This window comes from Triturus cristatus, chromosome 6 (assembly GCF_964204655.1).
Source record: "Triturus cristatus chromosome 6, aTriCri1.1, whole genome shotgun sequence".
Lineage (NCBI taxonomy): Eukaryota > Metazoa > Chordata > Amphibia > Caudata > Salamandridae > Triturus > Triturus cristatus.
Window position 1 is genome coordinate 1,206,049,394 of NC_140589.1, and position 24,003 is coordinate 1,206,073,396.

A 24,003-nucleotide genomic window follows, 5' to 3' on the forward strand; every position below is an offset into this window, starting at 1 on the left:
CAGGTCAGAGCAGGTGTTAGTTTCCTGCTGCTAACGCTCGTTATCGCCTGTTTTGTGATCTTATTGCTGATCTAGCTAGTTGTTGAGAAGGTTGTGGAGTGGTGTTGTCGTGGCTTTTTGCTCGGGAATGCCTACTCTGCATCTCATTAGCGATAGTTGCCGGAGTCATCCGTGGCGATGTTTTTTGAGGATGGTATAGCCGGAAAACTGGTGATATCGGATGTTTGCACCAGCTTGTGAATGGGGCAATAACTTTATCGCGACTTTGCTATGCGCTAAGGTGCCGATAACTCGGCGATAACGCCTTGGGAATATGCCCCAAAGAGTGACAGAATCCTGTTGGCTTAAAATGGTGCCTTGAACCACCAGTGCCTGGTGTGCTAGAATAAAGTCTTGACATAGGCAAAACAAACAGAGGACAGCTTAGTTGCCTGAATAGTAAGAGACATAGGTTGCGGAGCGATGACCCCAGCAAAGGAGCCATACCCAGGACTTTGAGTGAGATGAAAAAAGTTTGGGGGCAGAGATATCTCAAAGGTGCGTGGTCAATGTAATTAAGGGCGTGGCTTAAAACACGTATGCTAAAAATCATCTGTGCTTAGCAGAGTGTGACGCCCGACTGGTATTGTGCTGCTTCTGTTATTGCGCATCTTTATATATAATGCAACAAGTAACATTGAACTGCTCACTTTCTATAGTGGCACCCTGGCAACTAGCTCTGCATCTTTTAAATGCCCAAAATAAAAGCTCTGCATCTTTTGGATGTCTAAAATAAATGAATACCATGCCATAGTGCATCAGGAAATTCTATTCTATTCACTTGATTTGTACAGCGCCTGGCTACCCGACAACCGTCTTCCCCGCGCTTTCAATAGCTGCTGGAGTGAGGGTAATTAAAAAAAAATGATATTAGGGAAACAGGTACGTTTTTAGTTTCTTCTAAAATTCATAAAAATGTCGTCCATTCTCAGGCTAATCGTCAGAGAGTTCCAGAGTTTGGGTGCCAGAAAAGCGAAGGAGCGACCTTCACTTCTGTCTCTCTCAACTCAGAGAACAGCAAGAAGTTCAAGTTTGCTGGACCAGGGACCTCTGTTGGTCCGATGGGAGGTGACCAGCTCATAGAGAACACGAGGGCCCATTTTAAGTGTTGCCCTACGTGTGATGCAGTGCCTTAAATTGTACTCTACATCTTATAGGCAGCCAGTGTAGATGTTTCAGTGCTGCATGGGCTGACTCTGTTTTAGGGATCCCTTAATGAATTTGCGCAGCAACTTTTGTGTATAACCGACAGAGGACTGCCTAAGTACAGCGAGTTGCCATCATCAAAGCGCAAGAGAATCAGTCCTTGGATCGCAATTCTCTGTGACTTCATTGGGAGCCATTTCAGAGTTTTCCTTAAGGCTCTCAAAAGACCAAAGCAGCTGCCAGCCACTCTCTTTACTCGAGATTCCATAGAGAGGTGTTTATCCAAAGTAATCCCTAAGATCTTGACTTCCAGCTTGGGGGGCTGGATGTTCTTCTAAGGAATGAGGCCAGGTTATCTGGTCCCAGAGTGTTGGGTTATTGCCAACCTCAAGGACCTCCGTTTTCTCTCCATTAAGCTTTAGGCAGCTGGCCACCATCCATTTAGAGACCTTCTCTAGACAGCTGTTCAGTCTCATTAAGGTAGAGCCTATGTCTGGTGACAAGTACACAATCATCTGAGTATCATCTGCATAGGATACCATTGTAAATCCATAAGAGCAGATGATTTCAGATAGAGGATGGACATATACATTAAAAAGCACTCACAGTTTAACTGATGACTGGTTGAGCGGTAAGGCCCCTCACTCACTTGAAAACGACGCTTCTCTAGGAAAGAAGTAAGCCATTTTATGATATTCTCTGTGATGCCTGCTTTTATCAGCCTGTGGAGTAGAATCGGGTAGATATGCCCTTGTGAATTCCCATAGAAGCCCAGGTTCACACCAGAACCTGGGCTTCTATGGTTATTCACAAGGGCACATTATCATGCCCATTATTGCCGCTTTAGCTGCAGTTTCCTGGCGCTAAAGCGTTGATAATGTTATCGCCGTTCCTTGATAATATGGACCTTAGTTCCTGGGTGAACCACTGAATTTTATCGCTCTGTTGCATTTTCTTGCAAATCTTTAATGGAATAAGATCATCAATGACTTTGTTGATCCATTTGTGAATGCCGAGTAGGATATGAACACCTCTTTATCTTGTGATATGTTGGGAGCCGGGGTACATGATGCAGACTCCCAGCTAGTCTTTTCCAGCTTGGACTATTGCCGAGTGGTCTGGGAGTGCGTGATTCTAGGTGTAGATGCCCCAACTATTGGAATAGAGAATGGAATAATATAGTGGTCTGTCCAAACAACTGGTAGAGGGGATTCTACCACCATATTGTCTAAATTTGTAAGAATTGGGTCCAAATTATGGTCCTTACTATGCTTGGGAGAGCTGAGCAGCTGCACTAAGCGAATCACAGATAGATCTTGCAAGAAGTTGGTAGCCTGAGTACATGATAAGGTCTCAACATGAATATTTAGATGGCCTAGTAACACAAAAGTGTCTGCCTGAAGGATGTAGGCCACCAATACATCAGGCCTCTTCTTCACAAATTCTGTGGCTGACCACGGAGAATGGTATACCAACAGCCCTGAAAATGTATAATTGTAGAAGAGTTTGATAGAAAATAGCAAGATTTCACTGCCTGAAATGAAGACTGGACTAAATGTACAATCTAAGTTGCTCTGTACATTTTCCCTCCTCCCAACTTGTCCTCTCGATGGTTCCTGGCAATTGTATATCATGGTGGTAAGGTTACAGCTATGTCTGGCCAACCGCTTTCATTGAGCCAGGTTTCTGTTAAAAAGAGTGCTTCTGGTTGGGTTTATTCTAAAAGAGGTGAATACTTCTAATTTATGCTTGGGGAGGAATCTACAGTTGACTAGATACATGTGCCATCTGTGCGTTGTCTGACTTTGCCCCACCTGGTTCCCTTCTATAAATAGGCTACCAGGTTTCTGTGCTGCCTTTACCGTATTTATTATACACTTACTTACAGCAGGGCCCCTCAGCAGGTAGACTATTTGGGTCTAGAGAGTGTCAACACATTTCCCAAGGCCTTCTGTTACGGCTCAACATTTCAGCTGATCCTTTCTGTCTTGAAACAGGCATGGGTCCCAGCCCCTGTCCCCAGCCGGAAGCAGCCGAGTGCAGATGGGCTTGCCTTAGGCATGCCCATTAGGCACCCCCACTGCATGTCCTCACTCCCGCCACCATTAAATAGTGTGACCTTAGCGGAGACTAGAACGCCAACAGAGAGGCAACTAGCAGTGGCGGCTCCTCGAGGGAGTGATGCGGAGAAGAGAGGCGGGACGGGGGTAGTAAGCTCCGAAATGTGGCCAAACGGAGTTGTGTACGTAAATAAATAAATGAAACAAATTACATTGCGCACACTGCAACGCCAAATCGGTGTTGCAGAGTGCAATGTAATTTTTTTTATTTCTTTATTTATATACACAACTCCATTTGGCCGCATTCCGGAGTTTACTACCCCCAACCCTGCCCCTTCCCCGTCCCTTCGTCCCGCATTACTCCCTCAAGGAGCCGCCCCTGGCATCTAGTAAAAATGAAAAGAAGACTACCGGCACTTGAACACGGCCAGGTAGTTAATATCTGCAGTGTGCTCCCAAGCGCTTCTATACCCCATCAATCCAAGCAAAAAAGCGCAAAGTGCAAAAAGCAGTAAAAGCTCATTAGAACATAAAACTGATCAAAACATCCAGTTAAAGCTCTCCTATAATTTTAAATACAGTGCTTTAATGGGACGGAAAAGTTTAGCTGCTCACTCCGGCAGATTGTACCCAAAATACAGCTTGGAGAAGCACCATGAAAAGTTGCCTTGTGATGTAATATAATTTACTTATTTATTCTTCTTTTTGAAATCATTATGAACACACAGGGTATGTTGTCTTACCTAATCAAAATGGACATTATCATATTCATGCATTTTCTTTTGTGTCAATTCTGTTCTTCCATATTGATGGTCACAGATATTCACATATATTTCATAGGCTATTATTAATCATTATTTTTTCAATTTGTACCACGCACATGCGCGGAGACCCTTGATCCCTTCCCTTCTCCAACCGCTTCAATGTTAGTTTCAGTATTTCCACGAGCAAAAACGATTTCGTAGGGCATTTTCTTTCTAGTTGAATTAACAAAGTATCATCTTTGCAAACACCATTTTTTATGTAATTGAAAAGACTATAATTATGCACAGGGCCGACTTTAGCGCTGGTGGTGCCCTGTGCGACAATGTCTGTTGGAGCCCCCCAATAATTCCCTCACCACCACCTTTTAACAGTGCCCCTCAAGTCTCCAGAACCACTATCTCTCTGATTCATTTAGTTTTTTAGCACCACTCATACCAGTGTAAGGTGTCAGAGCACTTTACATCACACACACATTGCACAGAGACAATCATAGGTGTCTAAATCAGTGTATAGGAAATGTTACATCAGACAGGACTACAAGTTGTAGTGTAGGAGTAACATGTCATCCATACTGTTCGGCAGTATAGTTTAGGAGCCCTTATTCTGGAAACGCACAAATTCAGAATTTAAAATGTAACCCCATTGTTAGGGGTTCTCTTTAATAACAAGAATTGTTTTATACCCAAATGAACACTCTTGGCAAGATTAGGATAATGAAACACTGGGCAAAGAAACATATAGCTCTGCCTTGCAGTTTACACACAGCTCTTTGATGACAGTTAATAGCTCAAAGTTCTAAATAACGATTTTGACTTACAAACGACCAGTAACAAAAAGAGCTCTCTTACAGAAGCAGTAACCCACTGACCTATTTACATTACATGCACTTTGTTATCTGCATGATACTCGTTCTTAGCAGCAGGCATTTTAATCCTCTGCGTTACCTTTTGATGAGTCAAAACTTCCACTAGACAAACATCCAGTCTCTTTCCAGGAACTTGATAAATCACTGGAGTTATCTTGACGTTTCAATTGATGCCTACAAACATTGCTGGAGGGCAGGAACGCTTCAGCAGGTTGGTGCTTTTAAAATGATAATATTACTTGTAAAAATGACGGCCCCACCCTAAGTCAGCGCCCGGTGTGGTGTCACCGATGGCTACCCTAGAGCAGGCCCTGATTATGCAAACGCACTCTACATTTATATTTATTTCCCAGTCATTTCAGGATTTACACAAGTGAGCTACTGGTTGTTGCAGCTGAAATAAACCTCTCACCACTATATCAACTCATATTTTGGAGAGCAGCCTGTTCTCTATTTTCATCTTGATACTGGGAGGCAGCGGGCAGACCTTCAGACTGGCACTGTCATCTTTTTACATTCAGAACCCTGAGGGTGAGGGCATGAAGAGAGAGCCCGATGGGGACCCGTCTCAGCACCAGCATTTTAGAACTGCTGGTGCTGAGCATGGTCCATGACCTGGCCCACTTAAAGCCCTAGCCGTACCCAATTGGGAGGGTCAAAGGCCCCAGCTTCAGGGGCGTAACATGAATTGAGGGGGCCCCCTTGCAAGTTACGTGGAGGGGCCCCCTCTGGAATCTATCAGGAGCTTTCCGTCCGAAGTGCAGTGCTGAGGGGGCCCCCTGGAGCTTGGGCCCACCCTCGCACTGCAGGGGATGCGGGGGCCTGTGTTACGCCCCTGCCCAGCTTCATCCAGAAAAGAGCAATTCTTGTCTGTATTTAATTAAACAAAAAATCAGGTGTATCCAACCTACCAGTGCCATCATAGAGTCATTAAAAACGGAGGCAGCATCAAATGCAGAGTCCTCCAAAGGAATCAGAATCTCCTTGTCACTGGCATAGATCATTAATGTCAAACCCAAAGAGCGAGTCAGCACAGCCAAAGATGGACATCAAGGATAAAAAATGTAAAGTTGAGTGATGAGGCCTGGTGGATATCCTGAGATACAGGTTTAAACTTGGGATTGAAAGGAGCACGGTTAAACAGCTTAGACCCCCAAGTCCACAAGACGCCCCAATGCGCTTGAAGTCACAAATCATCTAGCACAGAGCCCAGAGCAGTTCAAAACTCCAGCTGTGTCTCGTCGAGTGTCATGTTGCTCCCCAGAAAATTAATGGCCTTCTCTATAATTTTAATTGATGAACAAAGCAGTAAGAGTAACTCATAATTTCAAAGTATAGTTGGATCAGCATTAGGTTTCTTCAGCAGCAGCTAAAGCAAAGCTAGTTTCCAAAGTAGTGGAACTGTTGTGCTGACAGCCAATTTGTTACAAAGCACAAGCAAGACCTCAAGCAATGCCGGTGGTCCAATATGGAAGAGCTGAGGAGTTAGGGGTCAAAAAGAGACCCCAAATGAAATTGATAAAGTAAAGTCCATCAAGTCCTATTGAAATTAATTGCAAAGAGGTTGGAAAACATCCAACTCAGGAGAGGCACTCGTAAAAGAGACTTCATTCTTGATCTCTAAAGATAAAGAAATGTGATCACAGAAAGCCTTGATCTTGTCCTTCAAAAAGGCTTGCACCTCATCCAACATCTCTTGAAAGGCTTCTGATAGAGGACCTGTTGACTTGAAGAATATTCGAAACATAAAGATTGGATTTTAATTCAGTCTTTTTAAAATAATCTGTCAGCGCCACCTGTAGTTTACACTTAGGGCCTGATTTAGATTTCGGCGGACGAGTTACTCCATCACAATGGTGACGGAAATCCCATCTGCCGAAATATAAATCCCATAGGATATTATGGAATTTATATTTTGGCGGGTGGATATTCATCATCGTTGTGACGGAGTAACCTGTCTGCCGAAATCTAAATCAGGTCCTTACTCTTCTACTTATATCCCCTCTGTCTCTCGTGTTCTAGTCTTGTATGCTCCAGTTCAGCTAATTTGAAATCAGCAGTGTACCAAGAAGCTGAGTGGCGAGACCTGGCAGAGAGATCACCCAAAATTGGGAAGACGAAATCTAAAGTGAATGTAATACAGTAATTCAAGTGAGCCAGATCTTCCTTGACCTTGGAGTTCAGAAGAGGGCTCTCAGCATCTATTAACGTCTTGTCTCAATTGTTTACAGAGAGTTTGGGCCAGTCTAGTTTAAAACTTATGCTTGCTTTAGGACCCTCAAGCTCCTTATTTCTTTACAGAAACGTAACACTGAAATTGATCAAACAATTCGGTCCACACCTGAGCCGTCAGCACACCCCACAAGCTATAAAATTAGAAAGAGAAAGAATTAAGGGCCTGATTTAGATGTTGCCGGTCTTCCCGGAAGACCGCCGAGCCGTCTGCAGTCCTACCCACCAGATTACAACAGTACGCCAAGGTGGGCGATGCAACGGCGGCAGTGTCACAACGGCGGGAATGTTTGGCACACAGGAGAGCCTAAAGAGCATCCTGCCTCCATGACAGTGCCTTCAGTACATTTGTGCATGGGGTGGCATGTACCATGTCGTGCATGCCACACAGTGCACTAACAACCGCACACTTTTGGGGGCACATCATGTGCTCCCTGCGTGCACCCCCCTTTACATGCCTTTCCGACAAACATTTAATGGTGGGGTCCCCTGCATGCAATGCTTGGAGGAAAGGCAGGTCAGAATCTGCTCGGCAGTGCCAGCATTGGCACCGCCGTGATTCCTGCCTGCATTTCCCACCACCGCCACCTTTGGGTCCTGGATCTTGGAAGCGGTCGGTGTCCCACCGCCACCATCGTGATTGGGGGGAGGTTCACTGCAATGTTGGCGGTGGGACCGCCTTCTACCAGAACAGCGGTCTTAGGACCGCCAAAATGTAAATCAGCCTCTTACTCAAGACAGTGTCCTGAAGAGTGAATGGGCAGGAAGACTGTTAGACCTCAAATCTTAGGCATGGTTGTTGTAATGAAGACACTCTGAAGCAGGTAAAGTTCAAGCGTCTTTATTCTGTCATCCACTCTCCGTAACTGACAGCCTGTTGAACATTCTAAGGTGAACTCTGATGGACCGTTCCAAAGGGGAGGAAAGGCGGGGGAGGAAAGGAAGCTACCACTAGGAAAGGATGGAGAAGACACCTCAGGGAAGGTACAGGGGAAGAAAGGAGAGAGATTACAACACATCTCCCTTCGTAGGGAAAAGGAAAACCAGGGGAAAAGGACAAGGTGAGCAGGTACCATGAACCTGTGAAGTACCAAAGCTTATATGTATCAGTAACCTGGAAATTCCCAGGGTCTGGAAGGCGGAGATCGCCAGCAGAGAAAGGGGAATAAACCGCCCTGTTACATTTTAAGGAACAACCCATAACTACATCCATACCATATGTACCAGCTATATCAGTGAGATTTTATTCCTAAACATTGACATACTAGAAGGGTCATCGTGGGATTGTCAGACAGATACAATTTCTGTGCAGGCAACTAAGAAGATGGGGAACCCCTCCCTCATACCAACAACATAGAAAGAAAGAAGGCATAGGGAAAAACTATGAAACGAGCAGGAGAGACGTGCCAAGGACAACCCCCATCACACACACCGGCCAGACAGTCCAGAAGGAAAAACGAATAAGTCAAAACGCAAAGTATACACCAGCCTACCTACAGACGAACACACGGAGAAGGGAATAACAGATCACCTCATGACAGGGAAAGAAGGAAAGAAAGAGCGAACGAGGTAAGGCTGGAGACACAGGACGACATCACTCAATGTAACTTCCGATCTCACGGACGAAAACCAAGTATGACAACACGAGGAAAACTGAACAAGGAGGAAGCGGAGACGAGTCAAAGTATGTACAAACAGCGAACTATTGCTTCCCCCCATTTTCAATAAACAATCCCAATGCAATGTGAGATCGACATGCGTTCTACAAAATCCAACTTGCAATTGTAAGAAGACAATATCAGTCATGTGGACTCAAACACCTGACCCTCCTCTACTCCTAAGGAAAACTTTGAATGGGACTGTAACCCATAAGACGCCCTAAGTAGGGACCTCAAGTAAATGTACATGGTTTAAAGCTCATACATTAGTGCCCAGAATAGGGGTGGCAAAGTAACAGTAGGTGGTATCGTAACCCCTAACCCGTGCCCTAATTTGAGAGTACCAACCGTACTTTACCTATGACGGCAATAGTATGTAGGCAAAAGGGGTTTGAACCCATCCCCATTCTATGTAAGGGTATAAGAAAGTGAACTGTGGTACACATGTAAAACAAGCAAAGAACCATGGAGGTGTGTACCAAAAGTCCACAAGCGTATGGTGAACCCAAAAGTGTCCAGAGTGAGTGCAAGGGAGGTGGCCAACCCATTGCCCTCCCTGTGTAGCGAACAGATTATAAAGTGTAAATAAGCACACCATAAGAAACCTGAAATGAGCCCCCATGAATGAGTGCTATACCCAGCACATAAGATGTGGCCCCAGAAAGCATGATGCTTAAACTCATATGCACCTCCAACCCTAGAGATGTACCCACAATGAGGAGAAGGGCAGTTACTGTAAGTCTTAATGTTGAACACCCAGCGAAAACCTGCGTGCACCCACTATTGGAAAGTTCCACGGATCTCTCACTTCCTGTGAAGACATGCGGTGGTCTAGAGCTGCTGAAAGTAATGTACTTTACAGAAATGCCACCATGCTCTAAAGATGAAATGATACCAAAATCAGACAGACTTAGCCGAACGCACTGTCCACCTTATTGGTCCTGATAGTATCAACGCCTGCTTCCTTTACACTGGAGAAGCTTGCTGTCATTACTGTTTACACTCCTAAACAGACATGGAGTCACGTACGGAACGTCGTGCCGGATGGCTATCGGTGCATTAGTGCACCAAAAATGTCCAAAGTACGAACTGCGTCACCATTGGTGCTAGTGACGCGCTGGAAGTCGGTTGGAAGCTTCCATCTGAGGTAAATATTTCCGCGCGAAGATTTCCACAAGAAATGACGGTTGTTACCTGCTACAGTGCCAGCAGTGCACAACACATTGTGAAGTGAACTCCAGATCACATAGATTGATCGTAGGAACAGTAAAGAATCTCCATGCTGAGCGGTAGCGGTGTGAACCGTCACTCCCAAAACACAGCGCAGGCACATATTTCACAACTCTCCGCATATTTCATAGCACACATACAAAGCGATGACAAGTGGAGGGTCAGCAGCAGTAACATTGATGCAGCCAAGCAACCTTTGCTCTGTTCCACCTCGTAAAGAATTAGTGGGAAGAACCAAACGTAATTCCCCACCCGTGTAGTACAGTCGCTTTGTGAAGGTCATAATGGCAGGATCATTAGTAGAAGGCATAACTTCCCCATGACACCGTGTGTATGTGTACAAGGTCACACAGCGTAGCCAGCAGCATTATTCCATTACTTGCCACAATGCAGTTGTAAGCAAAGGGTATAGGTGTGTGAGAGGGTGCACCAGCTTGGTTGAGACGAGTGAACTGGTTGAAATTAGATGTTTCATCACAGTCTAATCAGCGTAAGGTCAGTGACAGAACCCTCCGGTGACAGGAACACTTTCTGTAAGCGTGACACATAACTCACCAACACAGCTCCCTCTGCACCGCGTAAGCATGGAGTAAGATGCCTGTCAATTTCCATTGCCAAGAGACGTCAGTCACATATTTGCCCAGAGAGACTGGCATGCTCAAACCCAATTGTAGAATGTATTTTTCTGGCAATAAGTAGATTGGATGTAACTCAGAGGTGGAGTTGCGCGTGGAAACACCCAAACTCGTGTTACCTCAGCATTGTAGATAACATCCCTCTCAGTAAGAAGCAGCAGCTGTGGGGAACCACAATTGCTAAGCAGTAAGTAAGCAGCAAACATTGTTGTAGAAAGGAAATAATAGCGCCGGGTCATATGGTGCAGGAACTTGACGGGAAGAATATGTTTCCAACGAAGATGATAACCAGAAGAACATTGAGTTAATAGGTGAATCACTGGAATAAAACGTAAGATTCAAAGTCCAAAATGGGTAGCGTTTAATTGCACCAGGTCATCCAGCGTAGGCAGGAAAATGATTCCAGTGCATGCCAACTGTAGAGGTAGAATCACGGTCGTGGAGAGTGCCACCGAGTGCATCAGCCTGAAAGTGGTGATTGTATTTCCATTAAAGAGGAAGTGGAAAAACACCAAGTGTAGTTGTTTCACCTAAGTCCAAAAATATAAAGCAGATGAGCACCACATGCCTGAGCTAGAGCTGGCCGATGGTGAGGCCATGGGTGGGGTTGTAAGGCATGGTGCTTCATCCTACCTGTGTAAACTTCTTTTCCTCACATTTGATGGTTGTTTCTTGAAAGAGACATGTTCTGCTGAAGATATCCACACTGGGAAAACTCAACTTGCGCAGGCTCAAGGAATGCACACCATCCAAAGACCACACCGAGAAAGTCCACCCATGTGCGCAGGACCACCTCTTCCTCCCGCTGACTTCTGAGAGAGAGCGGCACATTTCTGCTAAAACTCACTGAGGAACGGACGCTGGGATACGCAGAAGCCAAAACAAGCAGAAACTGCACCAGGAAGAATACACAGGTAACCACTGCAGTTTCCCTTGGTGAAATCCACACACGACCTGCAACACTCAGCAACAGTTCATAATGGAGAAGAAACAGAGAAGAGTGGCACTAAGGCAGCACCTCACAGTGAAGCGATTGGGATCCACGGTGGTCTAGGCATAAACTCCTGAGACTGTTACACCTAGTCAATGACTCCGGAAAGCCCCCACTCTGCGTCCTCCAGGCACTGAACCATGGAATATTAAATCCGAAATGCAGAAAGAAAAGAGCACTGAAAGGGGAAATGACATGAATGGCCCCCTTCGCCAGCAGTCAAGGAACTTTGGAAAGCCCCAACTCTGCGTCCTCACAGGCACTGAACTGAGGAATAATAAATCCGAAATGCAGAAAGGAGAGAGCACTGAAAGGGGAGATGACAGGAATGGCCCCCTTCGCCAACTCGTCGCCAGTGTTGTAATGAAGACACTCTGAAGCAGGTAAAGTTCAAGCGTCTTTATTCTGTCATCCACTCTCCGCAACTGACAGCCTGTTGAACATTCTAAGGTGAACTCTGATGGACCGTTCCAAGAGGGGAGGAAAGGCGGGGGAGGAAAGGAAGCTACCACTAGGAAAGGATGGAGAAGACACCTCAGGGAAGGTACAGGGGAAGAAAGGAGAGAGATTACAACAATGGTATTTCCCAAAAACATTTGTCTTCACCCCTCCTGTTTTACTGGTTCCATTTTTGTTTGCTTTAGGACTCTGTGCACTTTACCAGTGCTAAAGTGCTTGTGCTCTCTCCACCAAACATGGTAGAGTTGCACTACACCTAATTGGCCCATTTAATTTCTTGTAAGTCCCCAGTAAATGGTACTACCTGTACCCAGGGCCTGTAAATTAGACACTACCAGTGGGCCTGCGGCACTCATCGTGCCACTCACTTAAAGTAGCATTTTAAAACATGTCTCAGGGCTGCCACTGAAGCCTACAATGCAATTTACTTTTCAAGTTGAACCATGAACCATTTGCCAGGCCTCAACCTTCCTTTTTAAAACTTTTAAGTGAACCCAAGGATAGCCCCTAAAGGCTCATAGGCCAGGGTGCATTGTATTTAAAAAAGTGGGACAGGTGTGTTTAAGTTTTACATGTCCTGGCAGTGGAAAACTCCTTAAATTGGCCTATCTCTCTCATAGACTAACACTGGGTTCCCTTACTACATGTAATACGTGTTAACTTTAGATCAGGAGATGAGAGACATGCTGTTTACACTCAAATGCTCTGCTGTAGGGGTTGTGTATCCCTTCTAGACAGTGGCACAGAGGAGGCTTAGATGTGAACAGGATAGGCCTTCCTGACAGGATGACTGGGGAGAGGCTGTACCTAGCCCCACTTACACTTCAAAAGGCTTTGTCTTCTGCACACGCAAAGGCATCTGACACCAGGCCTGCCCTACAATTTGTCACCCCCAGAAAGTTTGGAGCCATTCAGGGGAAGACCTTTCCAGGACCAGATGTGGGGGTAGGACAATTAGTCCCCCCACACAAAGGCTGGCACCAGGTATAAACACTGGACCTCAAGAGCCACTCATCAGAACACTCCTCGACCTGTGGAGGTTACGGAAGCTGGACTACTCTGTTGCCAGAGGATTACTCTGCTTCTTTTGGGGCCTACTTTGCTGTCTGAGAAGGAAGACTGGACCTGCTTGCCTTCACCCCAGAGTAACCAGAGTGACTCTAAGGGTCAGTTAGCGGACCTCCTGTGTGAGCTACAGGAACACAACAAGCTTCAGAGGCCTCCCTGCAACTTCCCTGCTGACCTGATGCGACTGGACCTGCCTGAGCCCTGCTGGGCTCTGCTGGAGTGAGTCCCTGAGCCCCAAAATGTCCATCCCCAGGTCCCAGACCATTGGTTGTTATTGAAATGTTCTCCTCAAGAAAAGGTTGAAATCCAAAAGTTTGGGCTTCTCATGATCACAAACGAACTCATTCACGTCAAGACATGCCCACCCACGACGACCGGCAATACAGAGTTTCAGTGAGACTTGCTCTTCGCACCAACAGCCACCGCCAGTGATGAAGCAAGACTCGCACTTCCTGCTACAGCAACGACAGCCCTCGGCAACCTCCAACACTAAGTTACAGCAACAACTGCCTGCGATGCTTGACCTTCTCTTCATGCAACTGCGATAACTGTCTGCAACGCCCAACCTGATCTTTGCCCTACCGTGACGACCATCGACGATGCTCAGGCACCTCCTCCTGGCCTACTCCACCGCATATGGAACTCTTTGCGCCTCACTTAGAGGGTAGCTTTAATTTGGGACTGACTTGATCCCTGTCTCCTACTCACGTTCCAGTGAGGTTGGTCTGAACTTGTGATTTTTATTTGGTTTAGCTCAACCAGATGACCGCAAGTGGCGCTTGGTGCTTTCAGCCGCTATTTTCACTTAAAACCTTTCAACTGAATATCTCCAAAATTTTTATTTAATTGTTAATAGTAATTTATAGTGTTGTAGCGTGTTGTTAGGTTTGCAGGGGGATAGTGTGGGAAGTTTATTAAGTAATAATTAATTATTCATTAATTAATAAGTATTAACTAAGTATGGGTTTGATATTCATTATGTATATTATGTAGAATTGATTTAGCATACTTAGATTTTAGGTGTGGCTGCTATATTTGTAACTGTATAGAGTGTAAAGCTAATTAGGTAATAATTAGCAATTAATTTATAATGTATGATTAATTATTCAATTGATTATTAATTATGTAATTAATGTAATCTATTTTTTAGTTAAATTTTGAGTGCAGGGTGCTGGGGTTGTAGGGGTATAGGGTGGAAGTTAATTAAGAAATAATTCATTAACAATTATTCCATTATTCTTAATAATGAAATTGATTATTAATTATGTACATTATGTAATACTGATTTATTTTAGTTGTGGGGTGCTAGAATTATAGGCGCATACTTTGGGAAGTGAATTGAATAAAAATTGAAAAATAATAATTAATAATATATCTTAAAATATTTAATTGATTACTAATTATGTAAATTGTGCGATAATTATATATTTTGGCATTCCAATTAAACCAAGAGTAAAGTGGAGCCATAGTAGCACAACTAATTTTACAAAACTGCAAAAGATCAAGATAAGATCGATAAAAAAACAATCAGTCATACGTTGCAGCACCTTCGAAATCCAACTGACACCACAAACCTAGCCGCATTACGATCACAGAAAATACAGCTAAAGCAAGTCACATGCGCGGCTAAGAGTGTCTCTGAGGACGTGGTATGGGCGAAATTGCACGCCGATATCAAACAGAGCAACAGCGCAAGATTTTGAGGGACAATAAACTGTTTCATTCGTCCTGCACATTATCATCCAACATATCAGAAGAGGACCGGGCAACCTACTTTGGGAATCATTTCCATAAAGACGAGACCTTACTGCCTATAGGAGACAGGTCGTCCGCAACTCTGTGAAAAACCACACTTGTGTATAGGGGTGGGCGGAATTTGCGTAATCGCGTTACGCAAATCTCCGCGAAACGGTAAAAAATCTCCGCGAACACGCAGAAATTCCGCGAACAAGCGGAATTGCTTGTTCGCGATACTTTTTTCCTGTTCGCGATCGCTGTTTGCGTGCTCGGGGTGAAATATCTCGCGAACACGCATATTGAGAACACGAACAAGCAAAAAATTTCGCGAAGTCGCGGAACGCAGATTTTTGGGCAATTTCGCGTTCTCCGCGGAACGCGAAATTACCCAAATTCCGCAAATTCCGCGAACGGAACGGAATTTACCGCCCAGGCCTACTTGTGTACCAACCCAACAAGGGAAAAATAACTGTACCGGATGGGTTTAGAAGGCCCAATGCCGGGAGTTACACCTCTTAAAGCAATCAAACGACAAATAGGGATTGTGCAAGAAAGAAAAGGAAACACACACTGAAACAAAATTCAATTCGGATATTTAAATTAAGTATCAAATACTGGAGGCTGTCACAAATGCAAACTCAATTGCAACAGACATAATAAGTGACAAACGCCTATCATGGATCGAGGATAAAGCAGTCTTATCTAAAAGGACACACAGCTGGATGTCTTTGAGCACCTACTCCACCCCCGGTGCTCAGAAATATTTAGCCTTGCGTTATGCTCGATCAACCAAAATCCAATTGTTAAAGTACCGACTTGGCCTATTACCATGCACAAAGCACTTTCCGCACTGGCTGAAGGCTCAATTCGACTCCACCTACCATTTGTGTGGCACAGTACAGGGGGGCGTGCTGCACCTACTTTGTACCTGCAAACAACTGACACTTGAGCAAAAACTAGTTTTAAAACCATTTTACAATCATAGAGGCATTTGCACGCGAAGACAAGCCATGCTACCTGTTTTGCTCCAGAGGACCTGCAGCTGAACTGTCGGCTGGTGAAGTTCATGAGGCAGGTGGGGAAGAAAATGCCACAATTGCTAGAGAAACACTCGAGCACAAACTTTGCAAAAATAAACTTGAAACTAGTTATATTCTAGGTGTGGGCTACTGGGTTTTTTGGGTTGTAGGGTGGGAAGTTATTCAAGTAATTAATTAGCAATTAACTATTAGTTGTTAATTAATTATGTTATTGATTATCCTTTATGTAAATGGTCTTATACTTATTTATTTTCATTATATTTTAGTTGTGGGTTGCTAGGGGCTGATTTAGATCTTGGCAGCACTGGCACCGCCATCGCTATTTTGATGGTCTTCCCGTGCCCGTTTTGGCAGTCTGCCCACTTCATTTAGATGTTGGCTGGTCACTGGAGGGAAGACTGCCACAGCCCCTCCACCTCTGCCAGAATATTTCGCCGTTGTCCACGTGGTCAGAGGCAGGAGCGGCTGTCGGAGTGAGTCCCACCAAGTTTCCCACCATCCAGATTACGATGTGCCTTTCCGTCGAGGCACCTATGGCAAGGGAGCCTCCAAGCTTGAGTTGGCGGAATTGAAGAAACAGAGGTGAAAATCAACCTTTTTTCAGAGTCCCACCACCGAATCCGTCTTGAACACTGTCATCCAAGTCCATCCTGTGCTGCTGCTACTTGACCACGATGCTCAGCCATCCTGTTGTCGCTGGGATCTAAGTTAGGCTTTGTGGTAGGTGCAGGTGTATATTCAACAGTGTGTGTATGTTGTTGGTGTGCAATGCTATACGTAAAAATAGGTGCAGTACACATTACTTATATATACCTATGCAACCCACACCTATACAACCTTCTATCCCAGCCACCAAACAATTCCACCACACCTACAAACAGTACACACTCTATCCTATACCACTAACAAATCAACTCATCACTAACACAACACAATTCCACACCACACTGAACTATATCCCAACCAGACACACACTCGCTGCTTTAATTATCCTCTCTTAAACACAACATACACTCTACTCACAAACACATCACCACTCCCTTAACGTTACAACTTCAACTCACAAACAATACTATACTAACAAATCCATCCCATAAAACAAAAACATCACCATCCCCTTTCACTACTCCTCAAAAACAAAACATATCACACACACCATCACAACAAAATCTCTCAAGCGCAACACCTCATAATACTTACCATCACAAACTACAAACATACACCCACCTTTCAAGTTACACAATTGAACAAACTCCAACACTGAGCTTTTGCTTATTCCATCACTCCCAACATATATGCAGCATCACAGCAACTCTCTTTTAACCACCTCTCATCCATTAGACAATTTAGAACCTTACTACATGACCTACATGAGGCCCATGGGAGTTTTGGACATGAGAAGCGTATCATCTGCAAAGAGGAGGGTAGGTATTTTTTCCCCCGCCAGGGAGGGGGCATCCGCTGGGTCCTCCCTCAAATGGTCTGCCATTAATAAAGAGGGAAAACAAAGTCGGAGCCATCACACATCCCTGGCGGACCCCCCTCTGAACAGGAATTCGGTCAGTCAGTTGACCTTCGGTCCCCCATCTAATTCTTGCATATGTGCCATCATGCAATCTTTTGATAAACTCCAGAAGATATCGTGGTATCCCCATTTCATGTAGTACCTGCCACAATTTAACCCGAGGGACGAGGTCGAAAGCGGTTTTGAGGTCGATAAAGGCCAAGTATAAAGATCCCCCGCCAATCAGGACGGTCTTCCAGTAAGTGGCTACAAATCTGAATACTTGGTCCATAGTACCTACTTTCTTCCTGAAACCAGCTTGTAAATGTGTTAAGACATTTCCCTCTTCAAGCCAAGTCCCCAATCGTGAATTAAGAACCCTGCCAACCACCTTTTGGGTGACATCGATTAGGCTTATCGGTCTGTAGTTGGCAGGGTCCTCTCTCGCCCCCTTCTTGTAAATTGTGACCACCTCAGCGCCCTTCCAGGAGTCTGGGACTGCATGGCCACATAACAATAGATTTATCATATTAAAAATAAGACTTGCCCATACTAAAGGGTTATGAAGAATCAAATCTCCTGGCAGGCCATCTGGGCCTGCCGCCTTCCCAGGTGCTATGCTTTTAATGGCGATCTGAACCTCCGCAAGTGTGAAGAGATCTGTTAGATCAGGCTGTGAGGAGATTAGGTTGGGATCTGGGCTAACAATCGCGAGGTGGTCGGGCTCTACCTCGTTACAATATAGTTTTGAGAAGTGCGCAGACCACTGCTGCTTGGTTATGTGATTGGGAATTGGATCAGAGTCTCTTCTGGTTAGTTGGGTTATTAAAGTCCAGAAGGTACTAGAATATTTTAAAAAAGCTGCCTTCTTTAACGCTTGCCAATGATCCTCCTCCCAAATCCGTTTAGCCGCTTCTGTAGATTTTTTGTAAGCTTGTCTGGCCAGCCTAACTGCTACAGGATCTCTTTTACGAAGGGCAAGTGAGATCACCTTTCTCCGGGTTCTGCATTCAGTAGTGTACCATGGATTGCCTCTCTTAGCTGGAAGATTTATACCAGCCTTTGATCGTTTTATTTTAAAATGAGAGCCTATGTCCTCGATGAATGTTTTATAGGAATTATTAAGGTCTGCACAATTTGTCTCTGCCAACGTAGAATTGAGGAGGGCAAATTCTGCAGCCTTAATGGCCACTTGAGAGTTTATGGAAGCTAGAATGTCCTCATGACATGATACTTTGTGCCATTTCAACCTTCTGTTGCAGTTTGTGGGGATTACTACTTTTGAGGTTAAGTTCAAATTTAAAGAGTTTAACCTTGTGTGCCATTTTAAAACTGCACAGAGGGGATTATGATCACTATCTGGCATCTGTTCTACCTTCATGTCAACCACATAGTCCCAAGATTTTGCGTCTACAATGATATAATCAATGCGCGATGGCCCATTTAGTCTATTAAATGTCATAGCCCCATAAGGATCAGAGAGGGTTCTTCCATTTAATGCTCGGAGGTTGTATTCCAGGGTGAGACCGGTAATCTGTAGTGCCCTCGCTGTCCATCTCTTGATGGGACCCAGATTTAAGGGAGGGATACAGTTTTTGGTGTCATCCTCAGTGAGACCCAGAAGATCTGCGTCTCTTAGTGGTTCATATGTACAGTTCAGATCGCCGCCTAAAATTATGTTAGAGAGTGGGGGGGTACCTGACAAGGCATTTTCCAGAGTGGAGATGGTAACAGAGTTTTGATTAGAGGGGCCTCCCCTAGCGTATACATTAAAAAGATCAACTCTAGAGCCATTCCAGGGCCGTTTAAAAGATAAATGGAGAATGCCTGCTGACTTGGCATTATGGACTTTGATATCCAAATTCAGTGTGACCTTAATCCAGATGTGTAGGCCTCCCAAAGGGCGGCCCACACCCTGGTGCACTGCCGGTATGTGGAAAGTGGAATAACCGGACATATAAAGAGGGTCCAGGCTCCAGGTCTCCTGGAACATACAGATTTCATATTGGTTAACAAAGTCGAGCCAGTCCGTATTAGCCAAGTGCTTCTTAAGGCCTGCGATATTCCATGAGAGTATTTGAATTGTTCCAGAATTGCCCCCCCCACTATCTAGTGCAGCATTGGGCAAAGCTAGAACACAATGATCTCTAGCTGGTTGTGCATCCAGTGAGCCACAGGAAGGGTGCTGAAGGTGTTCTTCTGGGGCGAGTCAATCAACATCCTCCAGTCCTCTGAGTGAGGAGAAATGATTAAAAGTTGGTAAATTAAAAATAAGGGGCCCTGTCTGTGACCGAGAAGAGATATTGGGATGTGTTGGGTTCCTAATTAATCTTTGTGGATAAAAGTAGGTTAAATCAAAGGTACTGATAGCGCTCTGGTATTGGTATTGAAAGCAGTTAACTATGTGTTTAGTTGCTCTGTAGTCTCTAAAGTTAACAACAATTACGTCACCTTCGATATCCTTAGGCCGTGGGCCCACCCAGCCAAGCCTACGAACATTCAGAAGTTCACCATGTATGTTGAGCGGTAAAGGTCTATTCTTTCCCAACCAGTGCAGGACCTTATTTTTTAGGTCATAATAAACCTCTTTCCTTCCTACCTCTAGTGCAGGGACTCCTGTCATAAGTACAACATAGGGGGCTGCCTCTGGTGGCAGATCTATGTGATCAAGACTAGCACCATATATTTTGTTCGAGGAGGTGCCAGGAAGTACATTGTTTGCGGGAGGGTGGGAACTATTGAGAGAGGGAGGAGCGTCAGTTAACTTTCGGTTGGGTAACAAGCTAGTTACATTTGGTAAAGTTGGTACAGTTTTAGTTTTAGGATTCTCTGAGCTACTTTGCCTATCATCTAGCGCTGGGAGTGAATTAAGAAGAGAAATACTATTTGATGGTGCCAAAACCTTGGGCGATGTATCTTTTGGTTGGACGACATTTTTCAAAATCAACTGCTCAATTACCCCAAGTTGGTTCGACACCCACTTCATCCTTTCTATTAATGGAAGAAGAAGTGATTTGACTAGTGTCTCAAGTCGGGGCATAATGTCGTTTTGTGGAAGTTCAAAGTTAAGAGAATCCGACTCTGTTGCTTGATCTACTAGCTGTTTAGCAGCTGACGGAGAACGGTTTGCAATGTTTTCCACCAGTTTATATTTAACATTACCCAAATGGTTCGTTTTGTTGTGTTTTTTCCCTTCCTTCTTCCTTTTCTTTGAAGGGGGCGGACCTGTAATATGACTTCTCCTTCCCAACCTTTGTGGGCTGGCATCAATGGGGATGGGCACAGTCCTAAGAACTTGTGGGATCGATGAGGTGGAATCCATAGAATGATTATCAAGAGAGTTAGAAGCGGGCGGTGTTGAATGTGTGTAAGAATGTGACACTATCTTACTAACATGAGCAGGCGGGGAAGATGGACAGGAAATCTGGCTGTTGTTTAAGCAGGAGATGGGTGGAGCCAACGCCGGTGAAACGGCCAGCTGGATAGGGCCGAGTGAAGATCTTTTAGATTGTAAATGATCGGCCGATAGGCGACGTTCTACCATAGCAATCTCCTTTTCCAAGACATAAGCAGCTCTTGTAATGAAACTGTCCAGCGTGCCTCTGACTGAACCTCCCAGCATAAATGGTTTACGCATAGGGGTTTGTTTTGACATAATTTAATTAATTAGATGGCAATACCCGTCGATAGGGGTCCACAAAATCACACACCGCAAATGTGAGAACACACAAATACTGTAACGCAAGGAGCAACTGATAGTCAAAGTGTACCACTTGAAATGAACTTATATGCGGACAGTACCTTAGAGTGTAGGATGGTGGACTTAGAGAGTGGGCCCAGCCCTGCCTCCTCCTGCCCCGGACGGCCACAGACGGTCCCGCCCTTGTCCCGGGCTTAACCCGGCGCCACCCACGCGCGATCCCGCGTCGCGGGGGCTGCAGCGATGATTTAAGCGCCTCCTGGCGCGAAACTGAGCGTCAGCTGGTGTGTAGCCGCTAGGGCTGCTGGGGTGTGTAGTCCCGTCTCCCCACCGCGGCTGCGATGGTTGATGACGCGGCGGTGGGAGACTGGGACAGCCTTAGCGCAGTGAAACAACGGGAACTGACGAGAGGGTCCGCAGGTCCGCACAACCGGGAGAAGATGTGCTGCCAGGTAGGAGGTAGAAAGTAGAGCCTATTCTCAATGAAATTTGCGCACCAAATTGCCTAGAAGCAGCTCATCACATTACTCAAGAGTTCACAGACAAACTGGCAAATCATTACACGGACAAAGCAGACACGTTGGACTAATACTTAAAACAGAGACAAAGCATTAACTCTTTAATAAAGCTACAATCCAAGAATACTCTAACTGAGCCTTTCAGTTCCTTCCAACACATTTCATATGATGAATTTATGGACCTGATCAAAGCAAGCAGGCCTGCCGGCAGCCCTTATGACCCTTGTCCGCTGCAAACCTTCAAGGCAATTCTTCTAACAACCTCTGCTGCCACACCAGTAAGGAGAATCATCAACAGCTCCATAACTACCGGAATATTCCCAGAAGACCTCAAAAAGTCATACATATGCCCATTACTGAAGAAAACAAAGTTGGACCAGCTGAACCCTGACAACTACAGACCGATTTCAAATGGACCTTTCCTGGGCAAATTGATAGAAAGAGCAGCTTTCGCCCAGATGTCACAATTCATTGAAGCGAATGCCATACTTTCAGACTTCCAAACAGGATTCCATCTGGGAAGAGGCACAGAATCTTCCCTCCTTGCCATCTGGGATCACCTGAAGAACACAGTTGACCACAACGGGGTTGCTGCGCTTCTTCTCTTGGACCTCTCGGCTGCCTTTGACATGGTTGTCCATGACACTCTGATATAAAGACTCCATGAAGCTGGCATAAAGGGGACTGCTCTAAACTAGATAGCGTCCTACCTTTGCAACAGAACTAATGTCATCCAAACCCCATCTTTCTCGTCCAAACTTTACTTCACAAAAGCAGGGGTTCCTCAAGGCTCTGTTATCTCACCCATGCTTTTCATCATCTGCATGAAGTTTACCGGCACTGATCAATCAATTTTACCTCACGTGCTATAACTATGCAGATGACACGCAAATACTCCTTCAACTGTAATGCCCCAAAGACAATGAAAACTCGACAATTTTCCGTTTTCTCAGAGCTTTGGATCAATGGATGATGTGATGCCATCTCAAACTGAATATTTTCAAAACGGAAATACTCATGTATGGCAGTTGGAAACATTATGACCCTCTTGCCATGCGACCTGATGATCTGGGAACACCGCCTAAAATATCAAAGGAAATAAGAAACCTCGGAATGACCATGAACTCCAAGCTATCGATGAATTCCCAAGTGGACAAACTGCCACAACATCTAAATGGGTTGTACAGCCCACCATCAGCTCGACAGACTACATGGGACCGCCGCTGCGACAGTCCGGCGGTAGTACCGCCAAAATCTAAATCAGACCATGAGTTTGTAGGAGTACAAGGTAGAAAGTTAATTAAGAAAAGTAATAATTAAATACTATTATTGTGTACTTGAAAATTAATTATTTCATTGTTTATTATTTTGTAAACTGTATAGTTTTTTTTTTTTAATGTAGAAATAGACATATAAATATAATATAAAAAATGGTTAAATACCAAACCCAAGGGGCCCAGATTCAGTCAGTATACTTCACCTGTGAGTAATTTACAGATCAGTGATGACACATTTTTGCATACTTTGTCTACATTGAATGGTAGTGGTACATGTCACAAAGTTCCCTTTCTGAACTTGTTAAATTTGGATTCTGATGTGGGGATGAGCAGCCCCAAATGATTTTAACCCTCGATCTACTTTTCTTCACTTAATAAATAGCTTGTGATGCTATTTCTTTGTTTAAAACAGTGTCATAAAATAATTAAAAAATCTTAGCTGCAAAGGTCCTCAAGGGATGAGGAAATATATTATTTCCCCAAAAATTAGAAACCTTGAAAATGTCAAATCTGATTCAAATACAGTTATACGTTAGTCAGACAAGGGCGGGGGGGGGGGCTATGTGATGTTGCTGTCTAAACAGATGTACCTAAAGGAGGGCATGAGATAACTGGATGATGTAACCTGCTACAGTCCATCTAGTAGAGTTTAAGCTAACTAGGCAAATGTTGTTTATTGGGTAATGCTATCTGATTGGAGAGACAGAGGTCTCCCTAAGTGTGAGGAATATCTCTTCCTTAAATGTGACAAACCCACTACTCCCATTGTGTACCTGTTGGCCAAGTTGCATAAAAACGTCACTAACCCCTAGGCAGACCCATTAGATCCTCAGTAGGATCTCACTACTAGAAAATACCTGCAAATACATTGGCCACTACTTAAGGCCCTTTGTTACAGCATTACCTGCCTGCCTTAAGGATACCACACATTTCTTTTCCATTATAGATGGTGTACATTGGGATGACAAGTTTACCCTACTTATACTTGATGTTGCCAGGATTTACGTGTGCATCAAACATGAGGCTGGCATTAACACATGTAAACACTGTATGAGGGCAAGACTCATTTCCTATTTACT